The sequence below is a fragment of the Hemiscyllium ocellatum genome, chromosome 3, assembly GCF_020745735.1.
Source record: "Hemiscyllium ocellatum isolate sHemOce1 chromosome 3, sHemOce1.pat.X.cur, whole genome shotgun sequence".
NCBI lineage: Eukaryota > Metazoa > Chordata > Chondrichthyes > Orectolobiformes > Hemiscylliidae > Hemiscyllium > Hemiscyllium ocellatum.
The window spans coordinates 110558368-110585733 of record NC_083403.1 but is presented as its reverse complement, the minus strand read 5'-3'; positions in this window follow the sequence as shown (position 1 = coordinate 110585733).

The window sequence follows — 27366 nt, the reverse complement described above, 5'->3', positions numbered from 1 at the left end:
AGCATTTCTGTATTTAACATCCGCGACGAGGAGGCGCCCGCCCACCACCTCCTTAACCTCGGAGATGGTGAAGTTGCCTCCCCGCAACAGGATTCCTAGGCCTGAGGAGCGGTTATCGTTGCCCCCTGACCAAACTGACGGCCCATGGGCCCACAAGCTCGACCATCTCCTGTAACTGCTGAGGTGCGGTATCCCACACTCCTGCAGAAACAGGACATCGGCATTGACACTGGCCAGGAAGGCCATCGTTGAAATACATCGCGTAGCCAATTTGATGCTACGCACGTTGATGCTGGCAATTGTAAACCCCATTTTAACAGTTTACAGGTTTACCGGTGTCCATTTGCTGCTGGTCTTGCCCCTCTGGGGTAGCTGCGTGCATCCCCGTGGTGGCGGCAAACTGTTGGACCTTCCCAGGGCTGAGGTAGCTGTCCAGCTCCGCGCTGGGGCCATTACCCTACTCTGGTGTCTTCGTGTCGGGCCCATGGTCCGCACTGACCAGTTCTCCGTCTGACTGCGGGGCTGTCATAGGACCGCTGCTCCCAGAAATCTGGAGCTGTGGGCCGGTGGGTACCTCCTGGTTCTCACCGGGTAGGGGGAGGCTTTTACCCATCCCCTCAGAGGGATCGTCCTTTCCTTCCTGGGCGGTGCTGCCCTCCTTTCTCCCCACGGCGCTCTGTCTCTTCCTCTGATGACGACCCTTCTTGCGCCCATCCTCACCATCGGAAGAGCTGCCTGCGTCTTTGAGTTGTAGGTGTCGCTTTCCCCTTCGCTGGGTGGCTTTGGGGCCCCTGAGAGGTTTCCTCTTCCTGTTTTTGACTGTGATCCAATCCTCTGCCTCCTTTGATTCCTCCTCTTCCATTTCCTCCGTCTGCCTTGAAGGAGCTTGGATCGGCTGCTGCACCTCCCCGCTGTCTGCCGTCTGCTCCACTACCGCCTGCTCTTCCTTCTGGGTGCCTCCAGGCACCGTTTCCATGCTATTTTCTGGTGCCTTGCTGGTCTTTGTTGGTCCACGGCTCGTGTTGCCACCTCCGGCCATCTGTGCGTAGGTAGCGGCTCCTCGTCTTGGGCAGGCCTTGTACATGTGGCCCGCCTCTCCACAAAGGTTACAGTTCTTGGCCTCCTTACATTCCTTGGTCGGGTGGCCTTCCTGCTTGCAGTTTCGGCAGACGGTCACCTTACAGTCGGCCGCCATGTGGCCTGACCTCCCGCAGGTTCGGCACACCTTCGGCTGCCCTGCATACGTCAGGTAACCTCTGCTTCCTCCGATGGCGAAGCTGGAGGGTGGGTGGAGGATGTTCCCGCTGGCATCGACCCTCAGGGTTACCTTGACCTGTCTTTTGCTGGTCCAGATCCCGAAAGGATCGACCATATCGGTGCTCTCTCCTTCGACCTGGACATATCTCTTCAAGAAGGTGAGAACATCTGCCGCTGGGACGTAAGGGTTGTACATTTGGATTGGATTTGCGCAGGAAGCACACAAAGGGGACCGCCGACAAGATGGAGAACAGAGGTTCCCCTTCCTTCTCCTTGAAGACCTTCAGGAGCTGCTCACAATGCTTCACACTCCTGAAGGTCATGTCGAAGTAGCCTGCCCCAGGGAAATCCTGCAGGCAGTACACATTTTTTTTATTTCAAAAATATACTTTATTCGTAAAATAATCATAAAATAATTTGATGGTCTGTACATTTGGTCATACCATACATATGTCAACATTTACATACACAGATCAGAAATTATTATTGTCTGTGCATTTCTCACTCATATGCCCATATACTTAACTGAGGCATCAGCAGAGCCCAAATGACTGCATGGGACCCCTGTTCTTCTTTAGACAGGTAGATGTTAAACGGTGGTCTTTCCCCACCACACCTTGGCAGCAGCTGCCCCAAGCTTCAGCACATCCCTCTACACATAGTCCTGGACCTTGGAATGTGCCAGCCTGCAACATTCAGTCAGGGTCAACTCCTTCAGCTGGAAGATCCACTTTTTTTTTATTTCAAAATATACTTTATTCGTAAATATTCATAAATAATTTGATACACTGTACATTGGGTAATGCCATACATATGTTCACATTAACATACACAGTTTAGAATTTTCCTTTTTATATGCAAGTCTGTGCATTTCTCACTCCTATGCCCTTATATTGGGCTGAGGCGTCAGCAGAGCCCAAATGACTGCATGGGCCCCCTGATCTTCTTTAGACAGGCAGATGTTAAACGGTGGTCTTTCCCCACCGCGCCTTGGCGGCAGCTGCCCCAAGCTTCAGCGCGTCCCTCAACACGTAGTCTTGGACCTTGGAATGTGCCAGTCTGCAACACTCAGTCGGGGTCAACTCCTTCAGCTGGAAGATCAACAGGTTTCGGACCACCCAGAGAGCGTCCTTCACCGAGTTGATGATCCTCCAGGCGCAGTTGATATTCGTCTCGGTGTGCGTCCCGGAACTCCTTCAGCTGGAAGATCCACTGCTGCAAATCCACAGCACTCCAGCAAGACTTTCTTCACAAACACTGTCCGATCAACCAGTGTGTGCTCCTCCATCTTCTTCACAGTCACCCTGACTGTGTTGCGAATGTCCTGGCCAGGGCTGCGAGCAGCTGCTGAGGCCATAGCTCAGAGGTTGGCTGGTCCCTGAATTGGCATTAGGCCGAAGCCAGCATGAAGATCCACCAAGAGCAGGTCAGCACAACCAAGTGATCCTCCAACGTCCAATCGCGATGATCTCCACTGGCTCTGATGACTCGCAACTCGACACCTGTCCTGATAAGAACAGACACTTGATCTTAGCCAAAAGGCCGGGCGAGTTGCCCAAGCCAAATAAAATCGAGAATCATTCTACGCTCCATGGATTCAGATACCCTGCAGCTATTATACGTGACCCCTGTTTCAGTACTGTGCACCTAAAAACTAAACATTGCAGCCTATTTATATGTTAATGAGATCTCCCCATGTCCCTGGCTCCTGACTTTTAATTTTTGTTTGCTGAATGACTTCACATGCTATTTCCCCTTCAGTAGAATTTCCCCGTCATGCCTGAAAATATCTTTGGTCATGAGTGATTTCTATGAATCTAATGATCCAATCAATGGTTGCTAGACTAACTTTCCCAACCCTCCTTCCTACGTTCCATGCTTCAGCGTTTTACTTAGGAGTCCAGTTGTCATCAATAAATGCAAATTAACATCATGCAGCACAACTAAGATTACTATGCTATAGTGATCTCGAACTGTCCTGTATTCCTGAAGTATATGTCAGGAAGTGGACATTTCAAACTATTCTTCTATGAGACTTAGAGCTGCAATAACAGCATCAGCTTCCAAATCTATCTCTCCACCTCCTGCTTGTGAAGTAAAGGATGTTGAACCTTTACTTCTGGGTACAGCTACTTAGCATGTTTTGTATATTGTATATATGCACCATATATGTGAGCTCACATAGAAATGGAACCTACATATCTCAGATGAAAGTAAGATGTCCTCTCTTGCCCTCCTCTGTTCAATAAAAACCATTGTTGTTCACTCACATGAGTTGAAAATGTGTTGCTGGAAAAGCGCAGCAGGTCAGGCAGCATCCAAGGAGCAGGAGAGTAGACGTTTCCTGAAGAAGGGCTCATGCCCGAAATGTCGATTCTCCTGCTCCTTGGATGCTGCCTGACCTGCTGCGCTTTTCCAGCAACACATTTTCAACTCCAGTGATATTACCATTGCACTGCCAACTCACCCCAGTTTCAGTCAGTGTGGATAATAGTACAACTGCACAGGACAAGCCAACTGTATACATTAAATGTTTGGAATGGTGGACAGGGAACATCAATATGAGTTAGGCATTTTTAAAAGGAAAAACTTCAATCTGCAGCAAAGGTGCATCAAGGAGATCAAATGCCTCATAAGATGTTCACCAGAGAGAAAGAAATTCTTAAGGTCAAAGTGAACCATGTTAATATTCAATGTGCAGAAACTGCACACTGATTACAACTGAAGGTGACAAGAGAAACCCATTAACAAGCCAAGGAAGTGCGGTTTTGTTTTCAAATAAAGCTTTCAAATAAAGTCAAATAACGCAGCTCGTGGACACAGACTGTGAAGTTTAAAGTTAGACATCAGAACAAACTTGATTAGCTCAGAACTCAACAAGACTTGGTGCACTTTATCCACATGAGTGAGACTTTTTGTATTTCAAAAGTACACTTTAGTCATCAAAAAATCTTTATATGTGTGCATAGTAACAAGAGTACTTTCCCAACAGCTCCAATAAATAAACCTAAAGCATTTTTTCCCTTTGCAAAATACTGTTTATCTCTACATCAATGAGACTATTGAAAATTCAGCTGACATGTGCTGTCTGAAGGTTAGAATCTCGCAGAAGCCTGCAGAAACTCCCAAGTGCAGGCTATTCCATCTTTCCTTCCCAGTGTCCTGTGCATGCCTGTTGGCATCATGTTACATAATAATATGCATAATTACATATGCTGTGGGGCAGTACAGTGGCTCAGTGATTAGCACTGTTGCCTCACAATGCCAGGGGCTTGGGTTCGATTCATGCCCTGGGTGACAGTCTGTGTGGAGTTTGTGCATTCTCCCTGTGTCTGCTTGGGTTTCCTCCCACCATCCAAAGATGTGCAGGTTAGGTGCATTGGCCACCATAAATTGCCCGTAGAGTTCAGGGGTGTGTGGGTTAGGTGCATTTGTTTAGGGTAAGGTAGAGTAGTAGGGAAATGGGTCTGGGTGGGTTACTGTTTGGAGTGCCGCAGTGTGGACTTGTTGGGGTGAAGGGCCTGTTTCCACATTGTAGGGATTCTATTCTATTCTATAACCATCTCATATTGTATCCACTTGCATTATAGGACAGGCGCTAGTCTGTGATGCCACCATAACCAAAGCAGAAAACATTATATAATTGCAAATTATTTTTTCTTTACCTCACAGCCATAAAGAAACCTTGTATCATCAGCAAGGCAGCAACATCTAGCAATCATAATAAGAAGCATTAAAGCTCCAAATTATATTTCTTTATGTTGCTTTATGTTGGGAAAGCTTGCCTTTTACATCACTAATTGGAAACATTGCAGGTTTGAACTTCAAAATACCAGTTTGCTTAATAAATGAAAAGAAACACCCAAGTGTAATTACATACAGACTGGTTTTGTTACTCTGGGAGAGTTCAAAGATTTGAAAGAGCAAGCCTAATATCTGTGAGAAGTGATATGTATGGTTCATTAAAGGCTTGGTTAACATTCAGCAACCTGGGATAGAGAAAATAATTTAAGATTCCTGTTGTGTTTGTTCACTTATGTCTTTGAAATTATACGTGCACAAGATAAATAACTGATGTCTACAGGATATGAGGCATTCAGTCATTGGCAGGCTCACTTTCCTAAAATGAAGCATGATATGCAAATCTTCTGAACTAACATTTATAACCAATAAAAGATCTTATTTGTCAATACTAAATACAATTGACATTTACACATCATTAAAAATGCATGAAATTGATGGTTGTTGCTTTACAGACTGAAACATTTTGACTTCATATCTTGTTTAAGCAATTTGTAAGTTCTGTGCTACCTAGCAATTAATTGACAAAGCTGTCACCAACCCATCCCTTAAAATTTACAGCTGTTCAGTTTGCTTCCAATTGTAAACTCAGCTGAGCGAGTATCCGCAGTAAAGCAGTACTAAATTAAGCAATCTGTCTCAGTTCAAGAACTGGGAATTAGAAATATTATAGGTCTGAGTTTTCCTCAAGACTTCATTATCTAACTGTCATTGCTCAGGCCCTGATTTCCTGTCATTCTCAAATTTGGCCCAAGTTAAATAAAATAAAGCAGTCATTGAGTTGCAAGAAACAAGCTATAAACTGTTAAGCTATGCTGTGTGTTATCCTGGGAGCAATCGAATTGATAGCCATAACAATTTAAATTTCAGCTAATGCTACTCTCCATGCAGCTAGGCAAACTAACCTGAATCCTCCTCTGTAATGAAGAGCGACATTTTAATTTGCTATCTGATAATAATATCAAATTAGCAAGTTCCAAGTATTGCATGACTGCTGGAAGGCAAGAGCAAGAAGAGTTTTTTTGTGCGTATGTGCCAGAACTAGAGAGAGAGAGAGATGTTCCAAGACTAGTTTATTCAGTTTGTGGGATGTATGATAACTTGCCAGTCAAATTCTGTCAGCAGGGATCTGCAATTCAAGCTATGACTCTGCAGAAGTCAGGACTGTTGTTTGACTGCACATCCTGCTGATGACCTAATTGGATAGTGATAATCATGCTGTGATTTGTAAGGTATAATCCTTACAGATGAAAGCTTCATTCACCTGTCTAGAAAGATCCAAAAATTCCTTTGTTGCAGGAAATGATTAATTCTGAAGTGACTCCAGGGTTTATTTAAGAAAGGAAGGAGAAGCAGAAGCAGATACGACAGACCTGTTAGCATGACATCTCTAATAGAGAAGATGCTGGAATCTAATATGCAGGATTTGCGTAAATATCTTATATACAAGCACCATTTTTTAGTGTTTGCATCTCAAACTAGTGGTAAATAGTTGTTAGTTACTCTTGATACTTTATTGAAGAATTCAAAAATAAGGTCAGATAGTCCCTCTAGACCAATGACCTCATCAGGTATTTATCAGAGAACAGATAGCTGTAAAACTCCCGAAGTGTTATCTGTTGATAAGGTGGGATTTATGACAGGGATTGTAAACATTGGTTTAAAATATTCAATGATCGATGTTAACTTCAAAAATGCAGCGTTAGGAGCTTTTAGGGAACTTTGAAGGAGAACTGACTTGGGTCAGAAGCAAATATAGTTTCTTTCCTAAAAATGAAAATTGGAGAGTTCAGGGAATGCTCAGTTATCTTGAGTATACAAGCTTAGTTTACAAAATCTCCACAGACGAAGTATTCAATAAGAAATTGACTGATTATTTAGAAAAAAACTATTAATATGTCAAAATGTTTTGATATTTGGATATTCATGTAAGAAGACTTCATAATTCACAGGACAAAAATGGGGGGTAACAATAAAATTGAACTTAAAGATTTGAGATACAGGAATAATTTCTCTGGATCTGAAACATTGTAAAGTATTAGTGTAAAGGGATTTGACAAGACTTTGTTTTGCTATGTGTTTTAATATCTGTCAAACTATGTTCTTCATTTAAAAAGCATTCGGTACCATATTTTATTTTGTTTTGCAGAATAAACTCTTTATTATTAAAGTAAATCCACCACCTTGCTTGCTTATCTTTCATTTGCCAAACAAGGAGATCTGGGGTGCAGGTGGATAGTTCTTTGAAAGTGGAGTTGCAGGTAGATAAGGTGGTGAAGAAGGCATTTGGAATGATAGCCTTCCCTGGTCAGAATACTGAGTGTAGGAGTTGGGATGTCATGTTGAAGCCACTTTTATAATACTGCGTGCAATTTTAGTCGCCCTGCTGTAGGAAGTATGTTGTTAAAGATTTGTGTAAAGATTTGTAGCTCTGGGTGCCGGTTGCCATAGTTGTGGGTATGTTCACCAAGCTGGGAGGTTGATTTGCAGATGTTTCATCCCGTCTAGGTAACATCCTCAGTACTTGGAATTTATTAGGTTTTGTTCCTACTTCTTCCAGTTGCCAGTTCCAGTTCATTGTAGTGGGCTTAGGTCAATGTGTTTATTGATGGAGTCCATAGATGGTTGCCAGGCCTCTAGAAATTCTCGGACTGTCCTTTGTTTAGCTTGTCCTAGTATTGTTGCGTTGTCCCAGTCAAATTTATGGCTCTTGTCATTCGCCATTTTGTGTTCTTTCTACCATCACACCCAGGAATGGGAATTGGTTGTTAGTTTCCTCCTCTCTTGTAACTTTGATTCTTGTGAGCATGGTGTTGGCAATCCAATGTGTGTCGCGATCTCTGTTCTCTTAATTATTACAAAAGTGTCATCCACATATCTAAACCAGAGTTTGGGTCGGATTTGTAGGAGGGATTTTTTGTTCCAATCTTTTCATCACTCCTACTGCTATGACCCTGGGGATGGGTGAGCCCATAAATGCCCCCTACCTTTGTTTATATATCTGGCTGCTGAATGTGAAGTGTGTTGTCAAACACAGGCCCAGCAGTTTGAGTATGCAGTCCTTGTCGATAGATTCCTCATTGTGTTCTCTGTTCTGTTTGTCCTGGACGTTGGTTATTGTCTCTCTGGTGAAGGTTTTGTCGATTGAGGTAAACAGCACTGTTACAACAAATGAGACCATTGTTTCGTTCTTGTCTATGTTTATGTTCCTGATGTTGTCTAGGAATTCCTGTGATTGTAAGGAGTGTTTGGATCCACTGATAAGATATTTAAGTTTTTGTTATGATCTGAAGATGCTGGTATTGGACAGGGATGGACAAAGTTAAAAATCACACAATACCAGGTTACAGTCCAACAGGTTTATTTGTAAGTACAAGCTTTTGGAGTGCTGCTCCTTCATCAGTAGCTCATGGTGCAGGATCATAGGACACAGAATTCATAGTAAAAGATCAAAGTGCTGTACACCTGTGAACATAGGAGGTATAGTCAGAGCTCGGTGACCAGTGGTGTTCCACAGGGATCTGTTCTGAGATCTCTACTCTTTATGATTTTTTATAAATGACTTGGATGAGGAAGTGGTAGGGTGTGTTAGTAAGTTTGCTGATGACACAAAGATTGGTGGAGTTGCAGATAGTGTGGAGGGCTGTTGTAAGTTGCGACAGGACATTGACAGGATGCAGAGCTGGGTTGAGAAGTGAAAGATGCAGTTCAACCTGGAAAAGTCGAAGTGATTCATTTTGGAAGGTCAAATTCAAATGCAGATTACAGGATTAAAAGCAGGATTCTGGGCAGTGTGAAGGAACAGTGGGACCTTGGGTTCATGTACAATAGATCCCTCAAAGTTGCCACTCAAATTGATCAGGATGTTAAGATGGTGTATGGTATTTGGCTTTCATTAGCAGGGGGATTGAGTTTAAGAGCCGCAAGGTTATGCTGCAGCTCTGTAGAGCCCTGGTTGGGCCACACCTGGAATACTGTGTTCAATTCGGTTCCTTCATTATAGGAAGGGTGTGGAAGCTTTAAAGAGGGTGCAGAGGGGATTTACCAGGATGCTGCCTGGATTGGAGGGCATGTCTTATGAAGAGAGGTTGAGAGAGTTAGGGCTTTTATCATTGGAGCAAAGAAGGATGAGAAGTGACTTGGTAGAATTACAAGATGACAAGAGGCATAGATAGATTGGATAGACAGAGACTTTTTTGCAGGGTGAAAATGGATCGCACAAGGTGATTAGAGAAAGCTTTAGGAGAGATGCCAGAGGTAGATTCTTTACACAGAGAGTAGTGGTTGTGTGGAATGCACTGCCAGCAGTGATAGTAGAGTCAGATACATTAGGGACATTTAAGCAACTCTTGGATAGGCTCATGGATGACAGTAAAATGAAGGGAATGTAGGTTGGTTTGATTTAAGGTTGAAGGGCCTGTACTGTGCTGTATCATTCTATGTTTTGTGTTCTATGACATGAAAATTGGAGGTGTAGTGCACAGCAAAGATTACCTCAGATTACAACGGGATCTTGATTAGATGGATCAATTGGCCAAGGAGTGGCAGGTGGAGTTTAATTTAGATAAATGTGAGGTGCTGCGTTTTGAAAAGGCAAATCAGGCTAGGACTTATACACTTCATGGTAAGGTCCTGGGGAGTGTTACTGAACAAAGAGGCCTTGGAGTGCAGGTTCATAGTTCCTTGTAAGTGGAGTTGCAGGTAAATAGGATAGTGAAAAAGGCATTTGGTATGCTTTCCTTTATTGGTCAGAGCACTAAGTTTAGGAGTTGGGAGGTCATGTTGTGGTTGTACAGGACATTGGTTAGGCCACTTTTGGAATATTGTGTTGAATTCTAGTCACCTTCCTATCAGAAGGATGTTGTGAAACTTGAAAGGGTTCAGAAAAGATTTACAAGGACGTTGTCAGGGTTGGACAGCATGAGCTATCGGGTGAGGCTGGTCTATAAACTGGTATTGTGTGATTTTTAACTAAGTTTTTGTTGACGTTCTTTTGCCAGTTTATGTGATGGAGTTCCGGGAAGTGCCACAATAGGGCTATGTTGTATGCCTGGTCTGTGTGCCTTAGGAACCCACAAAATTGTGGGGTGTTGTTGCCTTCTGGCTTCATGTTTTGGAGGCCTGTCTTGGTTATCATCTTCGAGTAAAAAATGAGGTCTGCAGATGCTGGAGATCACAGCTGAAAATGTGTTGCTGGTCAATGATGGTTCATGATTACCGCATTCTGCCCTTATCTACTGGTACTATAAGCCGAAGGGCTTATGCTCGAAACGTCGAATTCCCTATTCCTGAGATGCTGCCTGGCCTGCTGTGCTTTGACCAGCAACACATTTTCAGCTGTCTTGGTTATCAGTCTATTCATTTGTAATTTGGAGATGCCGGTGTTGGACTGGGGTGTACAAAGTTAAAAATTACACAACACCAGGTTATAGTCCAACAGGTTTAATTGAAAGCTAGTGTGCTCCCAATTAAACCTGTTGGACTATTTATTTGTAAGTTTCGTAGCATGTTGTTTTTCTATTAATTAGCTGTGGTGTGAGGTCATACTCCCTCTGTTGGCAGGTGTCAGTATGTACAAGTAGCTTCTCTGCCTTTTGAATATATTCAGTTTTGTTCATGATTACCGCATTCTGCCCTTATCTACTGGTACTATAATTATGTTCTTGTCCTTTTTGAGTGTTTTTAGGACTTTTCTCTCTTTTGTGTTAAGATTGTTCATTTGCCTTTACGTTTTTACTATGGGTACAATTGTTTGTCTGACTGCTTGCTGTGTTTCTTCGATTAGTCCATTAGTTCTGAGCGTACATTCTAGTGTAGCCAGGAAGTCTGTATTTTTTGTGTCCCTGTGGTTGTAGTTAGGTCCCTTGACTAGTGCTGTTTTTTCCTGTTTCTGTGAGCTGTCAGATGGAGCGGTTTCTTACTCAGGTGTCTGATGTGTGTTGGATAGTTTAGTCATATTGTTTGTGCTCTGTTCTGTCTGATGGTAATGGCCTGTTCAATTGTTCTGAATTGAACTTCTGAATGTTTGCTTTAGAAATTAATGCGTTTTGACACACGATTTCTTGTCTGTATCTGGGTAGTCTGTTGTGTATGGTCTTAACAATAACCTGGGACCGTTCTGTTTGACTGTTTCTTTAGTTTGTGGGTTGTTGATTGATGGTCTGTACCTGACACAGGGTGATGGCATTTGATTCCTTCAGCATCTATGTACAAATTGGAGTTGTTCGTAGGTAGCTCTTAGGTGGTTGGCACAGGATTCCCATTTCCTTGCTTGTCTTAGCATCTCTTGCCCATAGATTTGCAGCTCAGGTGCGGGTTACAGTTGTCGTGGGTATGCTCACCAAGCTAGAAGGTTGATTTGCAGATGTTTTGTCTCCTTTCTCAGTGATATCCTCAGTGCCTTGGAGCTTTCTGCAAAGTGCTACTGTATTGTGTTGGTTAGAATTTTTTTTAGATTACCTACAGTGTGGAAACAGGCTCTTCGGCCCAACAAGTCCACACCGACCCTCCAAAGAGAAACCCACGCCCCTCTATTTACCCCTGACTAATCCACCTAACACTACGGGCAATTTAGCATGGCCAATTCACCTAACCTGCACATCTTTGGACTGTGGGAGGAAACCGGAGCAAACCCGCACAGACACGGGGAGAATGTGCAAACTCCAAACAGACAGATGCCCGAGGCGGGAATTGAACCCGGGTCCCTAGCTCTATAAGGCACCAATGCTAACCACTGAATCACTATGCCACCCCAAAATATATATGAACAAATCAATGGGACACCTATGGGCTCACCCATTTCCAGGCTCATAGCAGAAACAGTGATGTAGAGATGAGAGCAAACAACCTCCCACAAATCTGACCAAAACTCTGGATCAGGTACGTGGGTGACACTTCTTCAAAGATTAAATTAGATTCCCTACACTGTGGAAACAGGCCCTTTGGCCCAACAAGTCCACACTGACTTCCGAAGAGAAACCCACCCAAACCCATTCTCTTACACTGTATTTATCCCTGACTAATGCACCTAACACTGAGCAACTTCGCATGGTCAATTCACCTAACCTGCACATCTTTTGGACTGTGGGAAGAAACCAGAACCCCCAGAGGAAACCCACACAGTCTCAGGGAAAATGTGCAAACACCACACAGACAGTCACCCAAGGTGGGAATTGAACCTGGGTCCCTGGTGCTGGGAAGACAGTAGTGCTAAACACTGAGCCACCATGCCACTTTTGTAATAATTGAACAGACATCATGAACACACATCAGCTTGCTCCTGTGAACACTAAGCTCACAAGGTGTTCACAGGACCATGGGAGGGTGGGAGGATGATGCTTGATGGGGTTAGGGGGGTGGGTGGGGGGATAGTGTTTGATGGGGTTTGGGGCGGGCGGGGGGACAGTGTTTGAAGGGGTTTGTGGGCGGGTGGGGGGACGGTGCTTGATGGGGTTTGGGGCGGGTGGGGGGACAGTGTTTGATGGGGTTTGGGGGCGGGCGGGGGGCGGTGATTGATTGGGTTTGGGGGGCGGGGATAGTGTTTGATGGGGTTTGGGGGGATGGGCAGGGGTTGGTGATTGATCGGGTTTGGGGAGGCGGGCGGGGGGACGGTGTTTGATGGGGTTTGGGGTGTGGGCGGGGGAGGTAGTGTTTGATGGGATTTGAGTGTGTGTGGGGGGGGATGGTGTTTGATCGGGTTAGGAGGGAGGACAGGGTGACGGTGTTTGATGGGGGGGGCAGGCGAAGGTCGGTGGTTGATGGGGTTTGGGGTGGTGGGCGGGGGCCAGTGTTCAATACGGTATGGGGGCGGGCCGGGGGGACAGTGTTTGATGGAGTTTGGGGGTGGGCCGGGGGGACGGTGTTTGATGGGGTTTTGGGGGCGGTTGGCGGGGGCAGTGTTTGATTGGGTTTGAGGGTGGGCAGGGGGGTAGTGTTTGATGGAGTTTGGGGGGCGGGTGGGGGGGGACGGTGTTTGATGGGGTTTGGGGGGACTGGCAGGGGGACAGTGTTTGATGGGGTTTGGGGTGTGTGTGGGGGGGATGGTGTTTGGTCGGGTTTGGGGGTGGGCGGGGGAAAGGTGATGGATGGGGTTTGAGCTGGCGGGCAGGGGGAATGGTTGGACAGGGATGGGAGGTGGGCGGGGTGACAGTGTTTGATGGGGTTTTGGGGGTGGGCAGGGGGACAGTGTTTGATGGGATTTGGCGAACGGACGGTGTTTGACGGGGTTTGGGGGGTGGGCATGGGGGTGCGGGCGGGGAGGAATGGGTTTTGATGTGGTTTGGGGGCGGGCAGGGGGCAGTGTTTGATGAGTTTTGGGGGGCGTGTGGGGGGTCGGTGTTTGGTGGTGTTTGGGGGTGGGTGGGGGAAAGTTGATGGATGGGGTTTGAGCTGGCGGGCAGGGGGAATGGTTGGACGGGGATGGGGGGTGGGCGGGGTGACAGTGTTTGATGGGATTTGGGGGGCGGGCGGGGGGATGGTGTTTGATGGGGCTTCGGGGGCGGACAGGGAGGGCAGTATTTGATGGGGTTTGCAGGTTGGGTGGGGGACGGTGTTTGATGAGGTTTGGGGGGTGAGTGGGGGAACAGTGTTTGATGGGGTTTGGGGGGTGGGTGGGGGGGGTGTCGGTGTTTGATGGAGTTTGGGGGGTGGGCGCGGGCGGGTCAGTGTTTGATGGGGTTTGGGGGGTGGGCAGGGGGTCGGTGTTTGATGGGGTTTATGGGGTGGGTGGGGGGGACGGTGTTTGATGCGGCTCCGGGGGCGGACAGGGAGGACAGTATTTGATGGGGTTTGCGGGGTGGGCAGGGGGTCGATGTTTGATGGCGTTTATGGGGTGGGTGGGGGGACGGTGCTTGATGGAGTTTGGGGGGTGGGTGGGGGGGACGGTGTTTGATGGGGTTTCGGGAGTGGGCGGGGGACGGTGTTTGATGGGGTTGGGGGGCAGGTGAGGGGACAGTGTTTGATGGGGTTTGGGGGGTGGGCGGGGGGACGGTGTTTGATGGGGTTTGGGGGGTGGGCGGGGGGGAATGGTGTTTGATGGGGTTTGGGGGGCAGGCGGGGAGAATGGTGTTTGATGGGGTTTGCGGGGTCGGGCGGTGGGCACGGTGGTTGATGACATTTAGGGGGAGGGCGGGTGGACGGTGTTAGATGGGGTTTGGTGGGGTTGGGCAGGGGGACAGTGTTTGATGGGGTTTGGGGGGTTGGGCGGTGGGCATGGTGATTGATGGGATTGGGGGGGCCGATGTTTGATAGGGTTTCGGGGGTGGGTGGGGGACGGTGTTTGATGGGGTTTCGGGGGTGGGCGGGGGGACAGTGTTTGATGGGGTTTGGAGGGTGGGCGGTAGGCACGGTGGTTGATGAGATTTGGGGGGAGGGCGGGTGGACGGTGTTAGATGGGGTTTGGTGGGCGGACGGGGTGGATGGTGATTGATGGGGTTTGGGGGGTCGGGCGGTGGACATGGTGATTGATGGGATGGGGCGGTGTTTGATAGGGTTTCGAGGCAGGCGGGGGCACAGTGTTTGATGGGATTTGGCGAGCAGACGGTGTTTGATGGGGTTTGGGGGCCAGGCAGAGGGTCAGTGTTTGATGGGGTTTGGGTGGTCGGGCGGGGGGGGGTCGGTGTTTGATGGGGTTTGTGGGCAGGCGGGGGGACGGTGTTGGAAGAGGTTTGGGGGTGCAGGCGGGCGGGGGGGACGGTGTTTGATAGGGTTTGGGGGTGGGCGGGGGACGGTGTTGGAAGGTGTTTGAGGCAGCGGGCGGGGGGACGTTGTTTAATGGGGTTTACGGGGCAGGCGGGGGGATGGGGTTTGATGGGGTTTGGGTGTGAGCAGAGGGACAGTGTGTGATGGGGCTTGGGGGCGGGTGGGAGGACAGTGTTTGATGGGGTTTGGGGGCGCGGGCAGGGGACAGTGTTTGATGGGATTTGGGGGGGGGGTGCAGGGGGACAGTGTTTGATGGGGTTTGGGGGCGCGGGCAGGGGACAGTGTTTGTTGGGGTTTGGGATGTTGGGCGGTGGGGGTGACGGTTGATGGGATTTGGGAGCGGGTGGGGGGACAGTGTTTGATGTGGTTTGCGGTGTGAGCAGGGGCATTGTGTGATGGTGTTTCGGTGGTGGGCAGGGGGACGGTGTTTGATGGGGTTTGGGGGCAGGCGAGGGGACAGTGTTTGATGAGATATGGGGGGCGGGCAGTGGAGACGATGTTTCATGGGGTTTGGGGGGTGGGCGGGGGGTGACGATGTTTGGTCGGGTTCGGGGGTGTGCAGAGGGTTGGTGTTTGATGGGGTGTGGGGGGGATAGCGTTGGATGGGGTTTTGGGGTGGGCGGAGGGACAGTGTTTGATGGGGCTTGGGGGTCGGGCGGCGGGACGGTGTTTGATGGGGTTTGGGAGTGGGTGGGGGGGACGTGTTTTGATGGCGTTTAGGGGGGTGGGTGGGGGGACAGTGTTTGGAGTTTGGGGAGGTGGGTGGGAGGACAGTGTTTGCTGGGGTTTGGGGGGGTGGGCGGGGACAGTGTTTGTTGGGGTTTGGGAGGTGGGTAGGGGGTCAGTGTTTGATGGGTTTGGGAGGATGGGCGAGCGATGATATTTGATGGGGTTTGGGGAGAGGGCAGTGGGGACAGTGTTTGATAGATTTTGGAGGGTGGGTGGGGGGGGCGGTGTTTGATGGGGTTTGGAGGGTGGGCGGGAGGGACGATGTTTGATGGGGTTTGGGGGCTGGGCAGAGAGTCGGTGTTTGATGGTGTTTGGGGGGAGGGGGGGACATTTGTAGTGGTTCTGTTCGCCGAGCTGGAAGTTTTTGTTGCAAACGTTTCGTCCCCTGGCTAGGAGACATCATCAGTGCTCTGGAGCCTCCTGCGAAGCGCTTCTTTGATGTTTCTTCCGGTATTTATAGTGGTCTGTCCTTGCCGCTTTCGGGTGTCAGTTTCAGCTGTCCGCTGTAGTGGTTGGTATATTGGGTCCAGGTCGATGTGATTGTTGATGGAGTTTGTGGACGAATGCCATGCCTCTAGGAATTCCCTGGCTGTTCTCTGTCTGGCTTGCCCTATGATAGTAGTGTTTTCCCAGTCGAATTCATGTTGCTTGTTGTCTGAGTGTGTGGCTACTAGGGATAGCTGGTCGTGTCGTTTCGTGGCTAGTTGGTGTTCATGTATGCGGATTGTTAGCTGTCTTCCTGTTTGTCCTATATAGTGTTTTGTGCAGTCCTTGCATGGTATTTTATAAACTACATTAGTTTTGCTCATGTTGGGTATTGGCTCCTTTGTTCTAGTAAGTTGTTGTCTGAGCGTGGCTGTTGGTTTGTGTGCCATTATGAGTCCTAGGGGTCGCAGTAGTCTGGCTGTCAGTTCTGAAACGCTCCTGATGTATGGTAGTGTGGCTAGTCCTTTTGGTTGTGGCAGTCCTCGTTCCGTGGTCTATCTCTTAGGCATCTGTTGATAAAGTTGCGCGGGTATCCGTTTTTGGCGAATACCTTGTATAGGTGTTCCTCTTCCTCTTTTCGCAGTTCTGGTGTACTGCAGTGTGTTGTAGCTCTTTTGAATAGTGTCCTGATGCAGCTTCGTTTGTGTGTGTTGGGGTGGTTACTTTCATAGTTTAGGACTTGGTCTGTGTGTGTTGTTTTCCTGTGTACCCTTGTGGTGAATTCTCCGTTCGGTGTTCTCTGTACTATCACGTCTAGGAATGGGAGTTGGCTATCCTTTTCTACTTCTCTCGTGAATCGGATGCCTGTGAGTGTGGCGTTGATGATCCGGTGTGTTTTTTCTATTTCCGTGTTTTTGATGATTACGAAAGTGTCATCGACATATCTGACCCAGAGTTTGGGTTGAATTTGTGGTAGGGCTGTTTGTTCTAACCTTTGCATAACTGCCTCTGCTATGAGTCCCGAGATTGGTGATCCCATGGGTGTTCCGTTGATTTGTTCGTATATCTGATTGTTGAATGTAAAGTGTGTAGTGAGGCATAAGTCCAGTAGTTTAAGTATGCCGTCTTTGTTGATGGGTTCCGCCTCCTGTTTTCTGTTATGTATGTCCAGTAGGTTGGCTATTGTTTCTCTGGCTAGGGTTTTGTCAATCGAAGTGAACAGTGCCGTCACGTCAAATGAGATCATGGTTTCTTCTTTGTCTATGTGTGTATTCCTGATGGCGTCCAAGAATTCCTGTGTTGATTGTATGGAGTGTTTGGATCCACTGACCAGGTGTTTCAGTTTCTGTTGTAGTTCTTTGGCCAGTTTGTATGCTGGTGTCCCTGGTAGTGATACTATGGGTCTGAGTGGGATGTCTGGTTTGTGTACTTTGGGTAGTCCATAGAATCTGGGGATGTTGTTGCTTTCCGGGGGGGACATTTGTTTGTTGGGGTTTGAGGGAGCAGGCGGTGGGGATGGGGTTGGACGTGGTTTGTGGGGTGGGCAGGGGGATGGTGTATGATGGGGTTTGAGGGGCGGGCAGGGGGACGGTGTTTGATGGGGTTTGGGGGGGCGGGTGGGGGGGATGATGTTTGATGGGGTTTGGGTGGTGGGCGGGGGGACGGTGTTTGATGGGGTTTGGAGTGGGCGGGGATGGTGTTTGATGGGGTTTGTGGGTGAGCGGGGGGTCAGTGTTTAATGGGGTATCAGGGGTTGCTCGGGCGGTGGGCACGGTGTTTGATGGGGTTTGGGGGGCAGGTGGGGGGATGGTGTTTGATGGGGTTTTGGGGGCGGGTGGGGGGATGGTATTCGATCGGGGTTGAGGGGGAATGGCGGGGGAATGGTGTTTGATGGTGTTTGGGGGGCGGGGGGACAGTGTTTGATGGGGTTTGGGGGGTGAGTGGGGGGACGGTGTTCGATGGGGTTTGAGGGGGACTGGCAGGGGTGGATGGTGTTTGATGGGGTTTGGGGGTGGGCGGGGGGTTGGTGTTTGATGGGGTTTGGGGGGCGGGCGGGGGCACAGTGTTTGATGGGGTTTGGGGGTGGGTGGGGGGACGGTGTTCGATGGGGTTTGAGGGGGACTGGCAGGGGTGGATGGTGTTTGATGGGGTTTGGGGTCGGGTGGGGTGATAGTGTTTGATGAGGTTTGGGGGGGTGGGCGCGGGGTGAAGTTTGATGGGGTTTGAGGGGGCGGGTTGAGGGGATGGGGTTTGATGGGGTTTGGGGGGCAGGCGGGGGGACAGTGTTTGATGGGGTTGGGGGGTTCAGGCGGGGGAACGGTATTTGATGGGGTTTGAGGGGCCGGGTGGGGGTGATGGTATTTGATGGGGTTTGGGGGGTGGGCGGGGGGACAGTGTTTGATGGGGTTTGGGGGGGCGGGTGGGGAAACGGTATTTGATGGGGTTTGAGGGGCCGGGTGGGGGTGATGGTATTTGATGGGGTTTGGGGGGGGCCGGGGGGACGGTGTTTGATGGGGTTTGGCAGGTCGGGCAGGGGAACGGTGTTTGATGGGGTTTGGGGGTCAGGAGGGGGGATGGTGTTTGATGGGGTTTGGGGGGGCGGGTGGGGGGATGGTATTCGATGGGGTTTGAGGGGGAATGGAGGGGGGATGGTGTTTGATGGGGTTTGGGGGGTGGAGGGACAGTGTTTGATGGGGTTTGTGGCTGGGCAGATGGACGATGTTTGATGGGGTTTGAGGGCGGGTGGGGGGACAGTGTTTGATGGGGTTTGGGGGTGGGCAGGGGGACAGCGTTTGATAGGGTTTGAGGGGGACTGGCGGGGGGATGGTGCTTGATGGGGTTTGGGGGTACGGGGGGAACAGTGTTTGATGGGGTTTGGGGGTGCGGGCGGACGGTGTTTGATGGAGTTTGGGGACCAGGCGGAAGGTTGGTGTTTGCTGGGGTTTGGGGGGCGCGTGGGGGGACAGTGTTTGATGGGGTTTGGGGACGCGTGGGGGGACAGTGTTTGATGGGGTTTGGGGGCACGTGGGGGGACAGTGTTTGATGGGGTTTGGGGTAGGTGTGGGGACGGTGTTTGTTGGGGTTTGTGGGGCCAGCGGGGGAACAGTGTTTGGTGGGGTTGGGGGCTGGGGGGGTGCGGTGTTTGATGGGGTTGGTGTGGGTGGGGGGGACGGTGTTTGATGAGATTTGGGGGCATGTTGGGGGGACGGTGTTTGATGGGGTTTGGGGGGCGTGTGGGGGGGATGGTGTTTGATGGGGTTTAGGGGGCGGGTATGGGGGCGCGGTGTTTGATGGGGGTTTGGGGCGGGTGGGCGGGACGGTGTTTGATGGGGTTTGGTAGGCGGGCGGGGGGTCAGTGTTAGTTGGGATTGGGGGGCGTGCGGGGGGGTGGCATTTGATGGGGTTTGGGGTGCGGGCAGGGGGAAGGTGTTTGATAGAGTTTGGGGGCGAGCGTTGGGACAGTGTTTGATGGGGTTTGAGGGCGGACGGGGGTCAGTGTTTGATGGGGCTGAGGGTGTGGGTGGTGGGACGGTGTTTGATGGGATTTGGGAATGGGCGGGGGGGACAGTGTTTGATGGGGTTTGGGGGCGGGGGACAGTGTTTGATGCGGTTTAGGGGCGGACGAGGGGGACAGTGTTTGTTGGGGTTTGGGGGGACTGGCGGGAGGACAATGTTTTATGTGGTTTTGGGAGCAGGCGGGGGTCGGTGTTTGATTGGGTTTGGGTGGTGGGTGGGGGGCAGTGTTTGATGGTGTTTGGGGGGCAGGCTGGGAAACGGTGTTTGATTGGGCCTGGGGGGTGCGTGGAGGGTCAGTGTTTGATGGGGTTTGGGGGGGCGGGGGGGACAGTGTTTGATGGGGGTTGGGGGTGGGGGGACGGTGTTTGATGGGGTTTGGGGGAAGTGCGGGGGACAGTGTGTGATGGGGTTTGGGGGGCCGGGGGGGACAGTGTTTGATGGGGTTGGGGGCTGGGTGGGTGGACAGTGTTTGATGGGTTTTGGGGGTGGGTGGGGGGACGGTGTTCGATGGGGTTTGAGGGGGACTGGCGGGGGGACGGTGTTTGATGGGGTTTGGGGGTGGGCAGGGGGACAGCGTTTGATAGGGTTTGAGGGGGACTGGCGGGGGGATGGTGCTTGATGGGGTTTGGGGGTACGGGGGGAACAGTGTTTGATGGGGTTTGGGGGTGCGGGCGGACGGTGTTTGATGGAGTTTGGGGACCAGGCGGAAGGTTGGTGTTTGCTGGGGTTTGGGGGGCGCGTGGGGGGACAGTGTTTGATGGGGTTTGGGGACGCGTGGGGGGACAGTGTTTGATGGGGTTTGGGGGCACGTGGGGGGACAGTGTTTGATGGGGTTTGGGGTAGGTGTGGGGACGGTGTTTGTTGGGGTTTGTGGGGCCAGCGGGGGAACAGTGTTTGGTGGGGTTGGGGGCTGGGGGGGTGCGGTGTTTGATGGGGTTGGTGTGGGTGGGGGGGACGGTGTTTGATGAGATTTGGGGGCATGTTGGGGGGACGGTGTTTGATGGGGTTTGGGGGGCGTGTGGGGGGGATGGTGTTTGATGGGGTTTAGGGGGCGGGTATGGGGGCGCGGTGTTTGATGGGGGTTTGGGGCGGGTGGGCGGGACGGTGTTTGATGGGGTTTGGTAGGCGGGCGGGGGGTCAGTGTTAGTTGGGATTGGGGGGCGTGCGGGGGGGTGGCATTTGATGGGGTTTGGGGTGCGGGCAGGGGGAAGGTGTTTGATAGAGTTTGGGGGCGAGCGTTGGGACAGTGTTTGATGGGGTTTGAGGGCGGACGGGGGTCAGTGTTTGATGGGGCTGAGGGTGTGGGTGGTGGGACGGTGTTTGATGGGATTTGGGAATGGGCGGGGGGGACAGTGTTTGATGGGGTTTGGGGGCGGGGGACAGTGTTTGATGCGGTTTAGGGGCGGACGAGGGGGACAGTGTTTGTTGGGGTTTGGGGGGACTGGCGGGAGGACAATGTTTTATGTGGTTTTGGGAGCAGGCGGGGGTCGGTGTTTGATTGGGTTTGGGTGGTGGGTGGGGGCAGTGTTTGATGGTGTTTGGGGGGCAGGCTGGGAAACGGTGTTTGATTGGGCCTGGGGGGTGCGTGGAGGGTCAGTGTTTGATGGGGTTTGGGGGGGCGGGGGGGGACAGTGTTTGATGGGGGTTGGGGGTGGGGGGACGGTGTTTGATGGGGTTTGGGGGAAGTGCGGGGGACAGTGTGTGATGGGGTTTGGGGGGCCGGGGGGGACAGTGTTTGATGGGGTTGGGGGCTGGGTGGGTGGACAGTGTTTGATGGGTTTTGGGGGTGGGTGGGGGGACGGTGTTCGATGGGGTTTGAGGGGGACTGGCGGGGGGATGGTGTTTGATGGGGTTTGGGGGGCGGGGGGAACAGTGTTTGATGGGGTTTGGGGGTGCGGGCGGACGGTGTTTGATGGGGTTTGGGGGCCAGGCGGAGGGTTGGTGTTTGCTGGGGTTTGGGTGGCCGGGTGGGGGGTCCATGTTTGATGGGGGTTGGGGGGCAGGCGGGTGCACGGTGTTTGAAGGGGTTTGGGGCTGACAGGCGGACGGTGTTTGATGGGGTTTGTGGAGTGGGTCGGGGGACAGTGTTTGATGGGGCTTGTGGGGCGGGCTGGGGGACAGTGTTCGATAGGGTTTGGTGGGGCGCGCGGGGGGACAGTGTTTGTTGGGGTTGGGTGCCGGTGGGGGTACAGTGTTTGATGGGGTTTGGGGGCCAGCGGGGGAACAGAGTTTGGTGGGGTTGGGGGGCAGGCAGGGGGACGGTGTTTGATGAGGTTTGGGGGCGTGTGGGGGCGACTGTGTTTCATGGGGTTTGAGGGGGCAGGGGGACAGTGTTTGATGGGGTTTGGGGCTGGGTGGGTGGACGGTGTTTGATGTGGTTTGAGGAGCGGGTCGGGGGACAGTGTTTAATGGGGCTTGTGGGCTGGCGGGAGGACGGTGTTTGATGGGGTTTGGGGGGCGGGCGGGGGGAACAGTGCTCGATAGGGTTTGTTGGGGCTTGGGGGTAGGTGGGGTGACGGTGTTTGATGGGGTTTGGGAGGCAGGTGGGGGGACGGTGTTTGATGGGTTTTGAGGGGGACTGGCGGGGGTACGGTGATTGATGGGGTTTGGGGGGTGGTTGGGGGGACGGTATTCGATGGGGTTTGAGGGGGACTGGTGGGGGGGATCGTGTTTGATGGGGTTTGGGGGCTGTTGTGGGGACGGTGTTCGATGGGGTTTGAGGGCGGACGGGGGTGAGTGTTTGATGGGGTTGGGTGTGCGGGCGGGGGCACGGTGTTTGATGGGGTTTGGGACTGGGCGGGCGGACGGTGTTTGTTGGGGTTGGGTGTTGGTGGGGGTACAGTGTTTGATGGGGTTGGTGTGGGTGGGGGGACGATGTTTGATGGGGTTTGGGGGCTGGCGGGGGGATGGTGTTTGATGGGGTTTAAGGGCGGGCGAGGGGGAACAGAGTTTGATGGGGTTTGGGGGCGGGTGGGGGGACGATGTTTGATGGGGTTTGGGGGCAGGCGGGGGGACAGTGTTTGATGGGGTTTTGTGGGCCAGCGGGGGAACAGAGTTTGGTGGGGTTGGGGGGTAGGCGGGAGGACGGTGTTTGATGGGGTTGGTGTGGGTGGGGGGATGATGTTTGATGGGGTTTGGGGGCTGGCGGGGGGATGGTGTTTGATGGGGTTTAAGGGCGGGCGAGGGGGACAGTGTTTGCTGGTGTTTGGGGGGACAGGCGGGGGGACAGTGTTTGGTGGGGTTGGGGGGCAGGTGGTGGGACGGTGTTGATGGTGTTGGTATGGGTGGGGGAACGATGTTTGATGGGGTTTGGGGGCTGGTGGGGGGATGGTGTTTGATGGGGTTTAAGGGCGGGCGAGGGGGACAGTGTTTGTTGGGGTTTGGGGGGACAGTGTTTGGTGGGGTTGGGGGGCAGGCGGTGGGACGGTGTTGATGGCATTTGTGGGTGTGTGGGGGGACGGTGTTTGATGCGGTTTAGGAGGCGGGTGGGGGAGAAGGTGTTTGATGGGGTTTGGGAGGTGGGTGGGGGGGTCAGTGTTTGATGGGATTTGGGGGCGGGCGGAGGGACAGTGTTGATAGGGTTTGGAGGGGTGGGCAATGGACGATGTTTGATGGGGTTTGAGGGGCCTGGTGCCTGGGACGGTGTTTGATGGGATTGGGGGGGGGCGGGCGGTGGGTCAGTGTTTGATGGGGTTTGCGCGGTGGGCGGGGCGGGACGGTGTTTGATGGGGTTTGAGTGGCGCAGACGGGGGGACAGTTTTGATGGGGTTTAGGGGCGGGCAGGGGGACGGTGTTTGATGGGATTTGGGGAGGGCGGACGGGGGACAGTATTTGATGAGGTTTGTGAGGGGCGGGCGATGGGGACGGTGTTTGATGGGGTTTGAGGGCAGGTGGGGGGTCAGTGTTTGATGGGGTTTGGGGTGTGCGGGGGTACGGTGTTGGATTGAGTTTGGGGGTGGGCAGGGGGATGGTGTTTGATGGGGTTTGGGGATCGGCGGGGGAACAGTGTTTGATGGGGTTTGGTGGGCCGGTGGGGGGACAGTGTTTGATGGGGTTGGGGGTCAGGCGGGGGGAAGGTGTTGATGGCATTTGTGGGCGTGTGGGGGCAGGCGGGTAAGGTGTTTGATAGGGTTTGGGGGCGGTCGTTGGGACAGTGTTCGATGGGGTTTGAGGGTGGACAGGAGGACAGTGTTTGATGGGGTTGGGGGGGCCGGCGGGGGAACAGTGTTTGGTGTGGTTGGGGGGCAGGCGGGGACTGTATTTGATGGGGTTGGGGCGGGTGGGGTTGGATGGTGTTTGATGGGGTTTGGGTGCGGGCGGGCGGGGGGATGGTGTTGATGGGGTTTGGAGGCGTGTTGGGGGGACTGTGTTTGATGGGGTTTGGGGGCAGGTGGGGGGACGGTGTTTGATGGGGATTGGGGGCGGGTGGGGGGACGGTGTTTGATGGGGTTTGGGAGGCGGGCGGTGGGACAGTGTTTGATGGGGTTTGGGGGGTTGGGCGGGGGGACGGTGTTTGATGGGGTTTGGGGGTGGGGGGTATGGTGTTTGATGAGGGTTAGTGGCGTGTGGTGGGGATGGTATTTGATGGGGATTGGGGGCGGGTGGGGGGGGACAGTGTTTGATGGGGGTTGGGAGCGTGTGGGGGAGATGGTGGTTGATGGGGTTTGGGGGCGGGCGGGGACGGTGTTTGATGGGGTTTGGGGTGGCGGAGGGGACAGTTTTTGATGGGGTTTGGGGGGCAGGTGAGGGGACAGTGTTTGATGGGGTTTGGGGGGTTGGGCGGAGTGGACCGTGTTGGAAGGGGTTTGGGGGGTGGGTGAGGTGGAAGTGTTTGACGGGGTTTGGGGAGCGGGTGGGGGGAAAGTGTTTGACGGGGTTTGGGGTGGCCAGCGGGGTGACAGTGTTTGATTGTGTTTGGGGGTCGGCGGGGGGGGGAATGTGTTGGAAGGGTTTTGGGGGGTGAGCAGGAGGGATCGTGTTGGAAGGGATTTGGGGGACGGGCAGTGGGACGGTGTTTGATGGAATTTTGGGGGGTGGGCGGGGGCGGTGTTGGATGGTATTTTGGGGGGTGGGTGGGGGCGGTGTTGGATGGAATTTCGGGGAAGTGAGCAGGGGCGGTGTTAGATGGTATTTCGGGGGGTGGGTGGGGGACAGTGTTGGATGGTATTTCAGGGGGTTGGGCTGGGGCGGTGTTGGATGGGATTTCGGGGGAGTGTGCGAACGGCGTTGGATGGGATTTGGGGGGGCGGCGGTGGGTCAGTGTTTGATGGGATTTGGGACGGGTGGGCGGGGGATGGTGTTTGATGGGGTTTGGGGGGTGGGCGGGAGGACAGAGTTTGATGGGGTTTTGGGCTGGGCGGTTGGGGGGCCGGTGTTCAATGGGGTTTGGGGTTGCGGGCGGACAGTGTTTGATGGGATTTTGGGGCCAGGCGAAGGATTGGTGTTTGCTGGGGTTTGGGGCCGGGCGGACGGGCACGGTGTTTGATGGGGTTTGGGGGCGTGTGTGGGGGACTGTGTTTCATGGGGTTTGAGGGGGCGGGGGCATGATGTTTGAAGGGGTTTGGGGCTGGGCGGGTGGACAGCGTTTGATGGGGTTTGGGGAGCGAGCGGGGGGACAGTGTTTGATGGGTTTGGGGGTTGGTGGGGTGACAATGTTTGATGGGGTTTGGAGGGCCGGCGGGGGGACAGTGTTTGTTGGGGTTTGGGGGGCGGGCGGGAGGACAGTGTTTTATGTGATTTTGGGGGCAGGCGGGGTTCGGTGTTTGATTGGGTTTGGGGGGCGGGTGGGGGGACAGTGTTTGATGGGGTTTGAGGGGCGGGCGGGGAAATGGTGTTTGATACGGTTTGGGAGGGCACATGGTGGGACAGTGTTTGATGGGGTTTGGGGGTGTGTGGGGTACTGTGTTTGATTGAGTTTGGGGGTGGGCGGAGGGACGGTGTTTGATGGGGTTTGGGGATCGGCGGGGGAACAGTGTTTGGTTGGGTTGGGGGGCAGGCAGGGGGACGGTGTTTGATGGGGTTTGGTGGGCCGGCGGGAGGACAGTGTTTGGTTGGGTTGGGGGGCAGGCGGGGGGACGGTGTTTGATGGGGTTTGGTGGGCTGGCGGGAGGACAGTGTTTGGTGGGGTTGGGGGCCAGGCGGTGGGACGGTGTTGATGGCATTTGTGGGTATGTGGGGGGACGGTGTTTGATGAGGTTTAGGAGGCGGGTGGGGGAGAAGGTGTTTGATGTGGTTTGGGAGGTGGGTAGGGGGGTCAGTGTTTGATGGGAAATGGGGGGTCGGGCAGAGGGATAGTGTTGATGGGGTTTGGGGGGGTGGGTGTTGGGTCAGTGTTTGATGGGGTTTGGGCGGTGGGCCTGGGGGGGAAAGTGTTTGATGGGGTTTGGGAGGTGGGCGGGGGGCCAGTATTTGATGTGGATGGGGCGGGTGGGGAACAGTGTTTTGGGGGTGGGCGGGAAGGAAGGTGTTTGAGGAGATTTGGGAGCGGGCGGGGGGACGGTGTTTGATGGTGTTTGGGGGGCGGGCGGTGGGTCAGTGTTTGATGGGGTTTGGGAGGGGTGGGCAGGGGGACGGTGTTTGATGGGATTAGGGGGCGGGTGGTGGGTCAGTGTTTGATGGGGTTTGGGGGGGTGAGCGGGACGGTGTTTGATGGGGTTTGAGTGGCGCTGACGGGGGGACAGTTTTGATGCGGTTTGGGGGCGGGCAGGGGGACGGTGTTTGATGGGATTTGGGGAGGGTGGATGAGGGACAGTATTTGATGGGGTTTGTGAGGGGCGGGCGGTGGGGACGGTGTTTGATGGGGTTTGAAGGCAGGTGGAGGGTCAGTGTTTGATGGGGTTTGGTGGGGCGCGCAGTGGGACAGTGTTTGATACGGTTTGGGAGGGCACATGGTGGGACAGTGTTTGACGGAGTTTGGGGGTGTGCGGGGTACGGTGTTTGAGTTTGGCGCGGGCGGGGGGACGGTGTTTGATGGGGTTTGGTGGGCCGGCGGGGGGACAGTGTTTGGTTGGGTTGGGGGGCAGGCGGGGGGACGGTGTTTGATGGGGTTTGGTGGGCCGGCGGGGGGACAGTGTTTGGTGAGGTTGGGGGGCAGGCGGTGGGACGGTGTTGATGGCATTTGTGGGCGTGTGGGGGGAACGGTGTTTGATGCGGTTTAGGAGGCGGGTGGGGGAGGAGGTGTTTGATGTGGTTTGGGAGGTGGGCGGGGGGGTCAGTGTTTGATGGGATTTGGGGGTGGGCGGAGGGATAGTGTTGATGGGGTTTGGGGGGTGGGGAGTGCGTCAGTGTTTGATGGGGTTTGGGAGGGGCGGGTGGGGGGGCGGTGTTTGATGGGGTTTGGGCGGTGGGCCTGGGGGGAAAGTGTTTGATGGGGTTTGGGAGGCGTGTGGGGGGTCAGTGTTTGATGGGATTTTGGGGGGGCGGGCGGGGGGCCAGTGTTTGATGTGGATGGGGCGGGTGGGGAACAGTGTTTTAGGGGTGGACGGGAAGGAAGGTGTTTGAGGGGATTTGGGAGCGGGCGGGGGGACGGTGTTTGATGGTGTTTGGGGGGCGGGCGGTGGGTCAGTGTTTGATGGGGTTTGGGAGGGGCGGGCAGGGGGACAGTGTTTGATGGGATTGGGGGGCGGGTGGTGGGTCAGTGTTTGATGGGGTTTGGGAGGGGCGGGTTGGGGGGGCGGTGTTTGATGGGGTTTTGGGGGTGGGCGGGGGGGGCAGTTTTTGATGGGGTTTGAGTGGCGCTGAAGGGGGGACAGTTTTGATGGGGTTTGGGGGCGGGCAGGGGGACGGTGTTTGATGGGATTTGGGGAGGGTGGACGGGGGACAGTATTTGATGGGGTTTGTGAGGGGCGGGCGGTGGGGACAGTGTTTGATGGGGTTTGAAGGCAGGTGGGGGTCAGTGTTTGATGGGGTTTGGGGGGTGGGTGGGGGGTCAGTGTTTGA